Genomic DNA, 17,106 nt, shown 5'->3' on the forward strand with positions numbered 1-17,106 from the left:
GTATATGACAATAAATAACTATTTTAAATGTCTGTGATAAGACCCGTTCGAGACGGCCAATCTCTCAGAAATCCAAGAAAGTGAAAACTGAGTTTCGAGAAAGTGAATAAAAAGTTTTTGGAATGATTTTCTGTTATATTTTCAATGCAAATGATCTTACAATTTAAATACCAAAAAAAAATACATTACTATTAAAATTAACGAACAAGAGATTGATTAAAAAGTGTAAAACGACTTAAGAAACACGGTTGCTAATACTACTCCTGATAGCTACCACACCACACCGGCTCTCATGCCATGAAATGGACGTTTGTATCTCCCACCTGATTGTGCCTGTTGTTGTTCGTGGTTGTTTGGTTGCTCAGTTGAGCCGATGTTCTAGATCGTATTGTGACCCTCTCCATCGAAAGGGAGCTTGTCCATAAGGTCCAAAAATTCTTCAAGTTTTTACTATGTTGCTTTTGCATCGTTCCAAACCTTGTATTTGATTAGTAATTGCTTTTCTAGTGCCAATTTGGTTGATGAGGTGCGTGTAAAGAACATTATCCAATTGTTATGGTGGGTGATCCTCAATTTATGTACCAGGAAAAGGTAGCTTCGTTTGTGTAATTGGGTTGATACATAGTCGTAGGATAGAGACATGGAACACCATGTAAATTCAGGCACCTGGCAGATGCTTAAAACGATATGCAATTGCTCTAATACATTACAATATCTTAAATGGCCCAAAGCATCACCAGATTAATGTAACATCTTGATTTCCAGATATTTTACACCTTTGACCATTATTAAGAAAATTATTGCAAAATCGTCCCTTGTGGCGTTATCATAAATCGTGTGGGCTGGTGGCGTACGTTGGGCGTACGTTTGGTACGCTGAGCGTACATGGCTGAATGCCAAACCCTAATTTTTAGGGTTTGGACCCTATTTAAACATCCTTAGTTCTTAAGAGCTTCTTAATTCACCAACCTCCATCCACATTTTCGTACCTAGAAAACCCAAATCCATTTTGTGAGCATGCTTGAGCCATTAGTGTGTGTTTTGGTGTTCTTAGAGGAAGGAGAAGGGAATGAGAACATCTTGGAAGCTTGAAGCAACCTTGGATCTTGAAGTTTTGCACCCTTCTTCATTTCCAGAAGGTATAAAGTTTATACCTTGATGCTTATTTTGTTAGATCTAGCTTGTATGATGCTATTATGTGCTTTTTGTCTCCAAGCCAGGATGTTCTTGAGTATGTCATGCTCTAGACCAAATGGGTTGTCGTTTTAGACGTTTTGCAGTGTCTAGAGTCATAAAAGTGTAACCTTGATCCCTTATTCCGTTCCATGCAAATGCTTGAGAGCTTAAGAGCTCAAGACAAGTTAGGGTTTTGGTGTTGGGCATTTTCTAGGCATGCAAACTCATAAAGGTGGGAAAATTTATGGTATGGAAAGATACTTGGGGGCTGTTAATGTATCCCTCTAGAAATACGTCAAAGATAATAGGACGGTTATCTAAAGGACGGCCTAGCTAACGGTCTGTAATGCCCATGTTTCTAGGCTAGGCATTAATATTGACATGATAGTCTAGGTTAACCTTTGTGACTCATTTTGGAGAAATGAAAAGGAATTATGTGAAAATTATGTGTTTTATGTGTTTTATGCTTAATTATTAGGATTTTATTAATTAAGATTAAAAATTAGCGTTGAAAATAAATTTTAGATAAAGCCGATATCTATTAAGAAAGTTGTAGTGGTCGTGACAAGGATTACGGATATATAAAGAATGCCGAAATCCGAGTTATAACGAAGAAGTTATGACCTGTTGAAGTTTCACGACAAAACCGGCTCGGTGCTGAATGTCGTAAAAAGTGACTTTTCGATAAACTACTTTTTGACCTTAGTGATCTAGATGAAACTCGTAGTATTCGTTAAACTGATAAGTTCGATAAAAAGAACGCCCAAATCTGACTTCGTATGAGGAAGTTATGATTTTTCGAAGTTTCAGCTTAGCAGTAGCACAACGGTAAAAAGTCTGACGAAAACGGACGTCGGATGAAGAAGTTATGAATTTTTAACGGATTTCCTGTCCCGGTCTGTTAAAAATAATAATATAAAAATTAAAGTCAAAATTAGCCGACGAAGTCTAAACAAAAGTTGTAGAGCGTAATTTTACCTACGCGTGCATAAAAAGAACGTCAAAAACGGAGCTCGTATTCGAAAGTTATGGATTTTAGAAGTTTTGGCGCGAAAACCGAGAAATTTCGTATAGGTGGCTTCGGCCACGTCACCTTCGCTGTATGAGTGCCACGTGTCCGAAATCAGTGAGTCATGCAAGCCACGTGGCGAAATCTGCTGAGTCATCCGAAGACGTGTCGCGATCCTTCCGAGTCCGAAGCCGCGGTCCACTAAGAATCTGACGCGTGCCCTTTGGTGCGTGTCCGAGCCTCGCAGAGGGTGCCACGTCTGAAGTCTCGGACCTAAACCTCGGTCCAATCAGAGGCTGCCACCGAGGCCTTCGCACACGCAACCCACATGGCCTCGCTCCGGATCTACGGACGCGTGGAGGCTCCTCAGCCCTCGGATCCGAACCCTCGCAGCCAATAAATAGGAGGGTGCGAACCCTCCCGGCTAGAATTTAGAAATTGGCAATTTTGGCCCCTTTTTCAATATTTTGGCTATTTTCACATCCCCCGAAGCCCCGGTATCGATTATAACCCCCGGAATACGCCCCGAAGTGCCCGAGAAGCCCGGAAAATTTATCTTTTCGGTTTTGAAGCCCGACCTTTCGCAGAGCCCGGTTTCTCAATAAAACTCTCGGTTTTATTAGAAACGATCGTTTTAGGAAACGAATTGCTGCCCGATTTTCATTAAATCAGGTGAGTGTGTAGTCACTTTCATCTTACACATAGATATGAAGTATTTTATATAAAATACGTGCTATGTGTATATATGTTGTTTGTTTATTCGAGATGGGTGTTGAATGAATGTTTTATACATGTTTAAAATGATTTAAAAATGTATATATATTTTATCTTCAAATATGTTGGGTAAAACATGGGTAGATAAAGTATGAGGGATAGAAGTATAGTATAGATGTACGTTGGTAGCTACGGATTTAGTATGTTGGCAGCTATGGACTTAGTGCCTGTTGTATAAACCTTGGCGACGATGTGACTTCGTGCCTATTTGACATAAATTGTTGAAGGAAAACAATGTTGTCACCCCGGTGTTTGTTTTATTTGACATAAATTGCTGAGGGAAAGCAATGTTGTCATCCAGGTGTTTGTTTTATTTGACATAAATTGCTGAGGGAAAGCAATGTTGTCACCATACTGGTTGTTTTATGTCAGGTGGTCTTATTTGACATAAATTGCTGAAGAAAGCAATGTTGTCACCTATTATTGATTGTTTTATTTGACATAAATTGCTGAGGGAAAAGCAATGTTGTCACCCCGGTGTTTGCCTTATTTGACATAAATTGCTGAAGAAAGCAATGTTGTCACCTTATTGGTCGTTTTGTGTTAGGTTGTCTTGTTTGACATAAATTGCTGAGGAAAGCAGTGTTGTCACCTTGTAGGTTGCCTTATTTGACATAATTGCTGAGGAACCCCCGAAGCAAAGTTGTCACCCCTAATGAAAATCCTTAGGCTAGGTCCCTTGTGATAGTTGTTTTAGGAACGTAAGGCGACGATAACGGGAATGGGTAATTAGGGTTGTTTTTGGTTGATGAAATTGATAACTTATTTGTTGATTGATAAACTTAAAGAGTTTATTATTTATTGTGGGTTGAAAACCCTATATGCTCACCAGGCTTCCAAGCCTGACCCACTCAGCTTTTTATATTACAGGTAATGGACCCCGAGCATAGTCGGAGGATGATGATGAGTGATTTTTGGATTATAGGCCAGTAGTTATAAATGACTGTTGTAAGGCTTATAATGTCTTGTTTATGCTTTTGATCTGTATCGGAACATGACATCCCGAGGTTTTGATATAAAAAGGAGATTATATATTTCTTAAAGAAAGGTTTTGACAAACTTTTATCATGTTTTGTTTTGGGGACCAATTCCGCAACATCTTTTAAAAAGATTTCTCTGATTTTATTTCAAAGAGCATAAATTAAATCGGTCTTTTCTGGCCGAGAAATTAGGGGATGTCACAGTTGGTATCAGAGCATTAGTTTAAGCGAATTAGGAATTTGTAGGATTTCTAGGTTTAAACTTAGAATGCTAAGTGATGATTGTGAGATGAGTGTCTACCATATTTTAGACACGAGCACTAGTTTATTTTAGGAAAGATGCCTAAAATGCCCTTATGTGCTAAATGTTATATGTTTTCCATATATGTCATTATTTGTTCGGATCTATGGTCTGTTGCCGACCGGATCTGGAAACCTTATGTGTGTAGGATTCTAAGCGTATGATTACGAGATTAGAACTAACATGTAAACGTTTCGGAGTGATAAGGGAATCGACATGTCTAACAAGGATAAAGACCTAAATTCGCCTTATTCGGTATATAGATTATAATGGCAAGAACCCGAAGTGGAGCTGGAAATGTAAACAGAAACCAACAACCTCAACCCCAAGTGGTGGAACAGGTGCCTATAGTAGGAGCTGCACCAGAACCCATCACTATGGCTGGAGTACGAACTATGATTCAGACCATGTTGGCTGAACAAAGGGAGGAGTTGAGGCAAATGTTGCTGAACAACAGGGATGTACCTTCAGTTCCTGTTGAACGACGTGAACTAAATGACGATCGATCTGAAGAAGGGAACAACAGCAGATCGGTTGGTCATAGTGGACCGCTTGTGGTTGGGAGGAATAACCACGAGGGTAGAGTGGAGAGAAATGGGTGCAAGTATAAGGACTTTATGACTTGCAAGCCATCGACCTTCACTGGAAAAGAAGATCCTGTTGGAGTAATAGACTGGATCTCGGAAATGGAGTTGGCTTTCATGACTTGTAATTGCCAAGGCAAGTTACAAACTACCTTTGCAGTACGTCAGTTCAGGGATAATGCTGCTCGTTGGTGGAATACATTGGGGAAAACCCTAAGCCCTAATGAGCCACTGCAAATGACTTGGGCAGAGTTCTTGGTGCACTTTAAGCGCAAGTACTGCTCGGCCCAAAACGTGCTTGAGTTAGAAAACCAATTTCTAACGTTGAAGAAGGGGAGTATGACCGTTGATGAATATACGAATAACTTCACAGACAAAATGGAGTTTGCTTTGCGTATTGTCCCATATGAGCTGGCGAAAATTGACAGGTACGCAAAGGGACTTCCATGGGAGTATGCGGTGCCAGTACGTCAGACACTTACTTTGGAGGCAGCTATCTGGGCTGCCAAGTCTGTTGAAGATATGATTGAGGGGAGAGCCGCCAGCAAGGTTGAAGTTGGCGAGAAAAGAAAGTTTGAAAAGACTTCAGGGTCCAACGAGAAAAGAAAGTTCTCGAAGGCTGGAGGAGGAGAAGGCGAAGCAAAATGGTGCGAGAAGTGCAAAAAGAAGCACTTCGGGAAATGTAGCGAAGAGGTGACCTGCTACAAGTGTGGAAAGACTGGGCATTATGCCAACGAGTGTCTGTCCAACAAGAGGATGTGCTATCGATGTAACGAGGAAGGGCACATTTCGAAAGACTGCCCAAAGAAGAAAGAGGCAGCAATGCCCAATGTTCCACCAAAACCAAAACCAAAGGCATTCCAAATGATCCTTAATGAAGCAGATGGAAATACAAAGGATCATGAGTAAGGACCTTATATTCCCAAAGCTAATATATAAAGTAGCAATGCAGTTAGTAACTTGTGGTGTAGCCTATTAGAGGCATAGTATAGGGTAAACTCAAACCTCTGTGTAATTATTTTAAGAAATAATATAAACCCTGGTTTTGTCATCTGATGAATTGAATGACTATGTGAAATTCTTGTATGGTGACTTGGAGAACTGCGAGACAATACTTGGGACGAGTAGGAGTAGGTGTGAATGGTAGTAGAGGCCTATACTACCGGAAGCACATGACTCGTACTTGGATCAAGGAAAGTCACAAGGTTACCCAGAAGCTAGAAATTGATTTCGTTATTGCTCGAGTATTTCATTACCTTCGTTTCGGTAATGACTAAGAAGATGATTGTTATTCCGACCCTAGAGGTCATATCAAATTGAGTCCGACTACGATGAGTTTGTTACGTGGTTCAGAGAACCAAGTTCGATGTAGTAGTTGACTTAAGCCGAATTGAAGTAAAGGATGTTAGCAGCTCAAGATCGTCAAAAGAGCTATGCTGACAAGAAAAGACAACCGATATCATTCGAAGTTGGAGATTCGGTTTTACTTAAAGTCTCGCCATGGAAGGGACTTATAAGATTTGGTAGAAGGGGAAAGTTGAGTCCAAGATTTATTGGACCATTTAAAGTTCTTCAGAGGATCGGGAATCAAGCTTACAAGCTAGAATTATCGGAAGAACTGGAGGGTATTCATAGCACCTTTTATATGTGTTATTTGAGGAAGTTCGCGGGAGATGTGCCCGACGTAATTCCCATTTCTGAATTAAGGTTGGATGAAAACAAGAGGTTAATTGAAGAACCTGAGACAATCGTTGACCGTAAGACTAAGAAGTTGTGACGCCAGATGGTCGATTTAGTGCTTATGCATTGGAAACATACGAATGGGCCAAATCTCACTTGGGGAAAAACGGAGAGTGACATGATGAGTCGCTACTCGTATTTGTTTGCTGATGTGTGATTCCGGGGACGGAATCATTCTAAGGGGGAGAGAATTGTAATGCCCGTGTTTCTAGGCTAGGCATTAATATTGACATGATATTCTAGATTAACCTTTGTGACTCATTTTGGAGAAATGAAAAGGAATTATGTGAAAATTATGTGTTTTATGTGTTTTATTAGGATTTAATTAATTAACATTAAAAATGAGCGTCGAAAATAAATTTTAGATAAAGCCGATATCTATTAAGAAAGTTGTAGTGGTCGTGACAAAGATTACGAATATATAAAGAATGCCGAAATCCGAGTTATAATGAAGAAGTTATGACATGTCGAAGTTTCACGACAAAACCGGCTCGGTGCTGAATGTCGTAAAACGTGAGTTTTCGATAAACTACTTTTTGACCTTAGTGATCTAGACGAAACTCGTAGTATTCGTTAAACCGAGAAGTTCGATAAAAAGAACGCCCAAATCTGACTTCATATGAGGAAGTTATGATTTTTCGAAGTTTCAGCTTAACAGTAGACAGCTAAAAACTCGAATTTTAAATCGAGTGATTTTTAGCCGACATGACCTAAACGAGAATTGAAGGTCTCGTCATTAGTATCACAACGGTAAAAAGTCTGACGAAAACGGACATCGGATGAAGAAGTTATGAATTTTTAACGGATTTCCTGTCCCGATCTGTTAAAAATAATAATATAAAAATTAAAGTCAAAATTAGCCGACGAAGTCTAAACGAAAGTTGTAGAGCGTAATTTTACCTACGCGTGCATATAAAGAACGTAAAAAACGGAGATCATATGCGAAAGTTATGGATTTTAGAAGTTTTGGCACGAAAACCGAGAAATTTCGCATAGGTGGCTTCGACCACGTCACCTTCACTGTATGAGTGCCACGTGTCCGAAATCAGTGAGTCATGCGAGCCACGTGGCGAAATATTCTGAGTCATCCGAAGACGTGTCGCGATCCTTCCGAGTCCGAAGCCGCAGTCCACTAAGAATCCGACGCGTGCCCTTTGGTGCGTGTCCGAGCCTCGCAGAGGGTGCCACGTCCGAAGTCTCGGACCTAGACCTCGGTCCAATCAGAGGCTGCTACCGAGCCCTTCGCACGCGCAACCCACATGGCCTCGCTCCGGATCTGCTGACGCGTGGAGGCTCCTCAGCCCTCGGATCCGAACCCTCGCAGCCAATAAATCAGGTGAGTGTGTAGTCACTTTCATCTTACACATAGATATGAAGTATTTTATATAAAATACGTGCTATGTGTATATATGTTGTTTGTTTATTCGAGATGGGTGTTGAATGAATGTTTTATACATGTTTAAAATGATTTAAAAATGTATATATATTTTATCTTCAAATATGTTGGGTAAAAAATGGGTAGATAAAGTATGAGGGATAGAAGTACAGTATAGATGTACGTTGGTAGCTATGAATTTAGTACAGTATAGATGTACGTTGGTAGCTACGGATTTAGTATGTTGGCAGCTATGGACTTAGTGCATGTTGTATAAACCTTGGCGACGATGTGACTTCGTGCCTATTTGACATAAATTGTTGAAGGAAAACAATGTTGTCACCCCGGTGTTTGTTTTATTTGACGTAAATTGCTGAGGAAAAGCAATGTTGTCATCCATACTGATTGTTTTATGTCACGTGGTCTTATTTGACATAAATTGCTGAAGAAAGCAATGTTGTCACCTATTATTGGTTGTTTTATTTGACATAAATTGCTGAGGGAAAAGCAATGTTGTCACCCCGGTGGTTGCCTTATTTGACATAAATTGCTGAAGAAAGCAATGTTGTCACCTTATTGGTCGTTTTGTGTTAGATTGTCTTGTTTGACATAAATTGCTGAGGAAAGCAGTGTTGTCACCTTGTAGGTTGCCTTATTTGACATAATTGCTGAGGAACCCCCGAAGCAAAGTTGTCACCCCTAAGGAAAATCCTTAGGCTAGGTCCCTTGTGATAGTTGTTTTAGGGACGTAAGGCGAGGATAACGGGAATGGGTAATTAGGGTTGTTTTTGGTTGATGAAATTGATAACTTATTTGTTGATTGATAAACTTAAAGAGTTTATTATTTATTGTGGGTTGAAAACCCTATATGCTCACCAGGCTTCCAAGCCTGACCCACTCAGCTTTTTATATTACAGGTAATGGACCCCGAGCATAGTCGGAGGATGATGATGAGTGATTTTTGGATTATAGGCCAGTAGTTATAAATGACTGTTATAAGGCTTATAATGTCTTGTTTATGCTTTTGATGTGTATCAGAACATGACATCCCGAGGTTTTGATATAAAAAGGAGATTATATATTTCTTAAAGAAAGGTTTTGACAAACTTTTATCATGTTTTGTTTTGGGGACCAATTCCGCAACATCTTTTAAAAAGATTTCTCTGATTTTATTTCAAAGAGCATAAATTAAATCGGTCTTTTCTGGCCGAGAAATTAGGGGATGTCACACGGTCGCTACTCAGCTTAAGTGCTAGGCCTAGGCCGTCACCCTTGCGGCCTCGTACTTAGGCCCCGACGTTCTAGCGCCAAGGTGCAGCTCAGAACAATTGGCCCCGGTCTATGACAGGCCAAAATAGTACCAACCACTCCCCAGAGCGACAAGTGTAGCGCTCAGAGCGATGCTTTTCGGTGGTTCTGCACTAATAGCAGATAACCACTACTGGTGCACGATCCGCCAATAGGATGCACCACGTCCTGACGGTCTAGATAAGACAAAAGTATTGTCCGGAACATGCTCCCACAGTGACAGGTATAAAAGTAATCCTGCTTCTCCAAAAGAAGGGATTGCCTCTCCCTATCTCTCTCTATCTCAAACTAAACCCTAATTCTCTCATACAACTTCTGACTACACCGTCGGAGTCTAGTTCCGGGACTCCCTCCCGGACGACGAATAACGTAAGATCTTTCTTTGTTGTGATTCCAAGGTCTAACTCAGGCGAAACCACAACAGACGACGTTAAGCTCGAAGACATATCACAACATTTGGCGCCATCCGGGCGTGTACTTAGAGTTACACATCGTTAAAATGATCCTAGACGACGACAATGACTGGAAAGGCACTTGCGGCGTTCGGCGGGGGGCGGGGGGGGGGGGGGGGGGGGGGAGGGGCAATAGCCCACTCAGATCAATGTCTTCGCTTGATGGTACAAAACCATCTGCCTCAGGCGAACAAGCCACCACCCACATGCCAGAAACACATACGCCAGGTCCAATAACATGAACCACAACGACAGCAATCACCGCCCTATGGTGACCATCACCCATCACAATAGAGCAACCAGTTGCAACTGCGATCGCAACACCTCAGTCAACAGTGACTCAACAATCGCAACCGCTGACCCAACAGTCCCTACCGTCAACTCAGCAGTCGCAACCAGTGGTTTCCCAGCTGCTATCGTTACCACAACAGGTGGGGACGTATATTTGGTCCCCAGGGACCATACTATCCTCCACACAATGCCCAAATGCCCATATATCAGTTCTCTCCAATAGTAGGAATGTCTCATATCTTACTTTTTGCTTAACAACTTCTGATGTTCAACCCCTATTTCCAGCAGTCACACAGATCCAACCACCAAAGATCACCTTCGCAAGAGTCTAACCCTCCCTTGTCATCAATGCAACAACTCAACACCTCCGCTCAATTGCCTCAGGGGTCAATTCCGAACATGCTCTAGCAACCAGATCAAAGCTCACAACTGCATCAAAGCACACAATCGAGCTCCCAGCAACAACCATACATCTCGCAAGCAACAATGTACAATCAAGAATACATGAACCCATATTACGCTCAATAGTTTACAATATACGGTGGTTTTCCATACTCTCGCATGGAAAACCTGGTGAGAAGCACCAGTTCCGCCTTTTTCCAGGAGCTCTTGCAGTATGAGATCCCACACCCGACAGTGATACACAATATTTGCAAGTATGACGGAACAACTGACCCCTATGAGCACATCGACACCTATGAATGGACGATGACATCACTGAGAATGGACAAGCGGTTCATGTGTATGTATTTCCCTATTACATGATCCGGAAACGTTGGAAAGTGGTTCAAGGCGCTACGACCGGGCAACATCGCGAGTTTCGAACAACTAAGATACCTTTTCCTCAACAATTTCATGCAACTAAGGAAATGGAAGGGAGATGCAAACTCCATAATGGCATGCAAGCCAAAAAAATGAGAGTCGATAAAGACATATTACGATACATTTACGCCGGTGACACTCAACATCCCGGGTCATGAAGAGTTCCTTGTAACTGGTGCCTTTGCCCAAGGTCTACTCCCTGGTCCTTTGTCAAAGAAGATGCAGGGGAAGATACCTCAGTCAAGAGACGAGCTCAAGTATAGAGTCGAGAAATACCTCTGACAGATCGAAGGTGAGGAACGGAAGGAAGCAAACCTAAAGGTCGTCGCAAACGTGTGACATCCCCATTTTCACGGTCAGAAAAGACCGATTTTGTTTATGCTTTATAAAAATCAGAGTACATTTTTTTAATAAAAGACTTGCGGAATTTGTTCCCAGAAAAACATGATAAATACGTTATCAAAGCATTTCCGAAGAAATGTATTTTTATTCATTTTAAAATATTTGGGATGTCATTGTCAATACAGAAACATAAGCATAAACAGAACTTACATTTATTTACAGTAGTGATCTACGTCTTTTTAATCTCTCAGTGTAATGTGACTTCGTATTGACACTTGTGATACAAATAAGCTTGAGTGGGTCAGGTTGGGAAACCCGGTGAGTACATAGGGTTTTCAACCCACAATAATATAGTTAATTTGTTTCTTCACATAATGCATGTCAAACAATTAACCCGATTGCCCATCCCCATTTTCTTTATTTAATATTCCCTAGAGAATTATCTTAAGGGTCATCTCCTATATCGTATTTACCTCTCATCTCTTTACATCACATTTCCTTATATGTTCGTTCCTAAGGACTTTTCCTAAGGATCATTGCCTACAATGCATAGACAGTAATGATTTGGGGATTACCCCCTCAATACGCGCTTAGTAAGGGTTGGAGTATCATCTCATGAATACGTAGTTACAACATTGCCTGAACTCGTAATTCATAGTAAGGGTTAGAGTATCATCACATGAATACGTAGTTACAACATCGCTTGAACTCGTAATTCATCACCTACAGGTTATGAGCCTGTTGGTGTTTCCACGGGGTTGTCTAGAATAGTCCGTGGTCGCCATCTATACTCTCGTAGATGACTACATCTCCACATTGCCGGACAAGGTTATGTTATCTTTCATCCTACATCACCGATTCATCATCACCTATCTATCCTCGCCTAATTATCATCACCTTCCTATCATCACCTATCTCTCATCATTTTATTTCATCACACACCAACTATTTCATCTACCCATGTTTTATCCCAACATATTTGTAGATATAAAATAAATATATAGTTTGAATCATTTAAAACATGTATAAATCATTCATCCAACATAGACAACAAGTATTCAGATAATATGCACACATAGCACGTAATTTATATAAAATACTTCATATCTATGTGTAAGATGAAAGTAACTATGCACTCACCTGATAAGGTGGTCACTCCGTACTCGGACAGCGCTTCGTTAATCTTAAAACAATTTCCCTCGGACAAAACCTAGTATCATTACCACTAGAGTTTAGTCTATCGTTAACCGCGACTAATTAATAGTCTAGCTATTATTACTATTATATAAGCGTTAAGCAACACTCTTATATAACTCATAATAATAGCCCAAATAATTATTTTAAGGTCCTAATAATGTTAGTATATTAAAACATAAGTTATACTAAAGATAGGGTAGGCATAGCTCACTTACAGCGGGTTTTTTCGCAAAACCGGGCTCCGCCGAAGCAGAGTTTCTGAGCCGAAGGCTCTTCTTTTCGGAGCCATCGGGCGCTCCAGGGCTTCTGCCTCGTGCTAGGGATTTACCCTAGGCTTTGTGGGGGGGGGGGGGGCTAGGGAGGCTTAGAGAGAGGTTCTAGAGAGAGAAAGAAGAGTTTGGAGGGTGTGAAGAATGAGGAAACCCTACACCTCTATTTATAGGGTGAAATACTGATGGACTCGCTGAGTCGGGTCACTGACTCGCCGAGTCAGTGCCATGTGTCATCACCTGATGGCTTTTCTTGGGGAGAAAGCCTTGGCCCATATTAAGCCACATCACCCGATTTCTAAACCCCGTAACTTTCGCATACGAGCTCCGCTTTTGATGTTCTTTATATCCACACATAGGTAAAAACAAGATCTACAACTTTCATTTAGACTCCATTGGCTAATTCCCTACCGATCTTAAATTTAACAGTAGGAGGAGATTAGACTGTTAAATGACCGCGAAAAATTTGTATCTCCTTCATAAATACTCCGTTTTCGTCTGTATTTTTACCGTTGAGTTCCTATTAATGAGATATTCAACTCTCATTTAGGTCGCGAAAGCCAAAAACCGCTCGAACTAAAATTCGAGTTTCGGGCCGTGCACTCCTATGCCAAATCTTAGAAAATTCATAACTTCCTCATACAAAGTCAGATTTGGGCCTTCTTTTTATGGACGCTCTCGGTTTAACATATTCTACAACTTTTGTTTAGATTGCTAAGGCTAAAAAGCCCTCTATTGTAAATTCACTATTTACGTTTCCCGGTGCCGTGCCGGTTTTGCCGTAAAACTTCGACGGGCCATAACTTCTTCGTTATAACTCGGATTTCGACGTTCTTTATATGTACGAAACCCTTGAGACATATTCTACAACTTGGTTAAGATTATTTATTCTAAATAATATTTTGTCGAAAAGTCATTTTCGGCCACTATTATCTCTAAATTGACTAGCCCGGATCTACGGGCGTTACAATTATCTCCCCCTTAGGATGATTACGTCCCAGAATCATCAACGAAACAGGGCTCACATGATGACTCGATACGTTATCTCTTCATCCTAAGTAATAACCATAATTTTGATGTTTCTTCGAACGAGTATCTAACTCTAAGACTTCCTGACTGTAGGCGGTGCCCGATCTTGGACCCGCTCTCTATCTCATGTTAGACTTCCAATCATGATCTTCATGTCACGATCTCGATATTTATTGGGGACTCTTTCTTTAACAAACTTGAGATAAGTTTCTTCCTTCAATTATCATAATAGACCGATGGGTCATGTTCTAATGACCTCTCATCGTATGATGCATTGCTTGGACTCAGGTTGTTGAGAGTCAATTTCCAGAACATACTATACCTTCCTTCATGTTCTAATGTGATATAATCACATCTTAAAAGGTAACACTCCTAGCTACATGCAACTATCGCGTTAAGCAACACTCTTATATAACTCATAATAATAGCCCCAAATAATTATTTTAAGGTCCTAATAATGTTACTATATTAAAACATAAGCTATACTAAAGATAGGGTAGGCATAGCTCACTTACAACATGTTTTTCGCAAAACCGGGCTCCGCCGAAGCAGAGTTTCTGAGTCGAAGGCTCTTCTTTTCGGAGCCGTCGGGCACTCTGGGGCTTCCGCCTCGTGCTAGGGCTTTACCCTAGGCTTTGTGGGGGGGGGGGGTTAGGGAGGCTTAGAGTGAGGTTCTAGAGAGAGAAAGAAGAGTTTGGAGGGTGTGAAGAATGAGGAAACCCTGCACCTCTATTTATAGGGTGAAATACCGATGGACTCGCTGATTCGGGTCACTGACTCGCCGAGTCAGTGCCATGTGTCATCACCTGATGGCTTTTCTTGGGGAGAAAGCCTTGGCCCATATTCAGCCACGTCACCCGATTTCGCACAGCACCGTGCCGACTTCTAAACCTCGTAACTTTTGCATACGAGCTCCGATTTTGATGTTCTTTATATCCACGCATAGGTAAAAACAAGATCTACAACTTTCATTTAGACTCCATTGGCTAATTCCCGACCGATCTTAAATTTAACAATAGGAGGAGATTAGACTGTTAAATGACCGCGAAAAATTCGTATCTCCTTCATAAGTACTCCGTTTTCGTCTGTATTTTTACCGTTGAGTTCCTATTAATGAGATATTCAACTCTCATTTAGGTCGCGAAAGCCAAAAACCGCTCGAACTAAAATTCGAGTTTCGGGCCGTGCACTCCTATGCCAAATCTTAGAAAATTCATAACTTCCTCATACAAAGTCAGATTTGGGCGTTCTTTTTATGGACGCTCTCGGTTTAACATATTCTACAACTTTTGTTTAGATTGCTAAGGCTAAAAAGCCCTCTATTGTAAATTCACTATTTACATTTCCCGGTGCCGTGCCGGTTTTGCCGTAAAACTTCGACGGGCCATAACTTCTTCGTTATAACTCGGATTTCGACGTTCTTTATATGTATGAAACCCTTGAGACATATTCTACAACTTGGTTAAGATTATTTATTCTAAATAATATTTTGTCGAAAAGTCGTTTTCGGCCACTATTATCTCTAAATTGCCTAGCCCGGATCTACGGGCGTTACAATTATCTCCCCCTTAGGATGATTACGTCCCAGAATCATCAACGAAACAGGGCTCACATGATGACTCGATACGTTATCTCTTCATCCTAAGTAATAACCATATATTTGATGTTTCTTCGAACGAGTATCTAACTCTAAGACTTCCTGACTGCAGGCGGTGCCCGATCTTGGACCCGCTCTCTATCTCATGTTAGACTTCCAATCATGATCTTCATGTCACGATCTCGATATTTATTGGGGACTCTTTCTTTAACAAACTTGAGATAAGTTTCTTCCTTCAATTATCATAATAGACCGATGGGTCATGTTCTAATGACCTCTCATCGTATGATGCATTGCTTGGACTCAGGTTTTTAAGAGTCAATTTCCAGAACATACTATACCTTCCTTCATGTTCTAATGTGATATAATCACATCTTAAAAGGTAACACTCCTAGCTACATGCAACTATCGCGATACCTCTTCTAATCGCTTTGATTGTCTTTCACTTCAATCTTCTAGCTTAAGTCAGATGCTACATCGGACCCGGTTCTCTGAACCATGTAACATACTCGTCTTAGTCGGACTCAATTTGATACGACCACTAGGGTCGTAATAACAACAATCTTCTTAGTCTTTACCGAAACAATGGTAACGACATACTTGAATAAAATAGAATCAATTACTAGCTTCTTGGTAACCTTGTGACTTTCCCTGATCCAAGTGCGAGTCTTGTGCTTCCGGTACTATAGGCCTCTACTACCATTCACACCTACTCATACTCATCCCAAGTATTGTCTCACAGTTTTTTTTTCCAAAAAAATCACATAACAACTTGACACATCAGATAACAAAGCCATTGTTTATATTATTTCTTGAAACTATTACATAGGTGTTGAAGTTCACCCTATACTATGCCTCTAATAGGATACAGTTCCTAACACTATCGATATGACTACTTCATGTATTGATCTTTGGATATGAAGTCCTCATCCCTGGTTCCTCGCGTTGTTATCTGCTTCATTGAGGATCATGTGGAATGCCCTTGGCTTTGGCGGGGCATTTGGTCTTGCTACTTTGTTTTTCTTTGGACAGTTCTTCGAAATATGCCCATCATTTCCACATTCGTAGCACTTCTTGTTGTCGAATGTACAATCTCTGGAATAGTGACCAGTCCTACCACACTTATAGCACGTCACTTCTCAATCGCATCTTCCGAAGTGCGTCTTCTTACACTTCTCACACCACTTTGTTTCACCTCCTCCACCTCCAGACTTTGAGAATTTTCTTTCTTTGTTGGATTTTGAAGATCCTTCAAACTTCCTCTTTTCTCCCGCCTTATCCTTTTCTAGACCCTTTTCTCTTATCTGGGTCTCTACATTCTTAGCTGCTCTAACGACTGTCTTTAAAGTAGTTGCCATTTTAACCATTGGGCCAAAGTCTATTGGCAGTTTGTTAGCAAACCTATCTATCTTGGAGAGTTCAGTAGGCACCAAGTAGGGGAATAGCTTCATCCTCTTGGTGAATGCGGTGACATAGTCATCCACACTCATCTTTCCTTTCTTCAGGTTCTGAAATTCGTTGTTTAGGTCTATAAGATCTATCTCTGAGCAGTACTGCATTTTCAACTGCTCCACGAATGCTTCCCAAGATATTCGCACGGCTTTTCCTCGTGGCATTGTACCTGCCAACAACTTCCACCAACTTAGCACTCCAGTATTTAGTTGTCTGACTGCAAAGACGGTCTTTTGCTTGTCGCTACAGTCACAACTTTCAAACACCATATCCATTTCGGAGATCTAGTCCATAATCTCAACCGGCTTCGGGCTTCCGGAAAAGCTTGGTGGCTTAGCACCCAAGAAGTTCTTATACATTCGTCCATCCTTGTCTTTTCACCTCTCCGGGCCATTCCTTCGTTCTCCT

This window comes from Lactuca virosa, chromosome 7 (assembly GCF_052849685.1).
Source record: "Lactuca virosa cultivar CGN04683 chromosome 7, Lactuca_virosa_CGN04683_v6, whole genome shotgun sequence".
Lineage (NCBI taxonomy): Eukaryota > Viridiplantae > Streptophyta > Magnoliopsida > Asterales > Asteraceae > Lactuca > Lactuca virosa.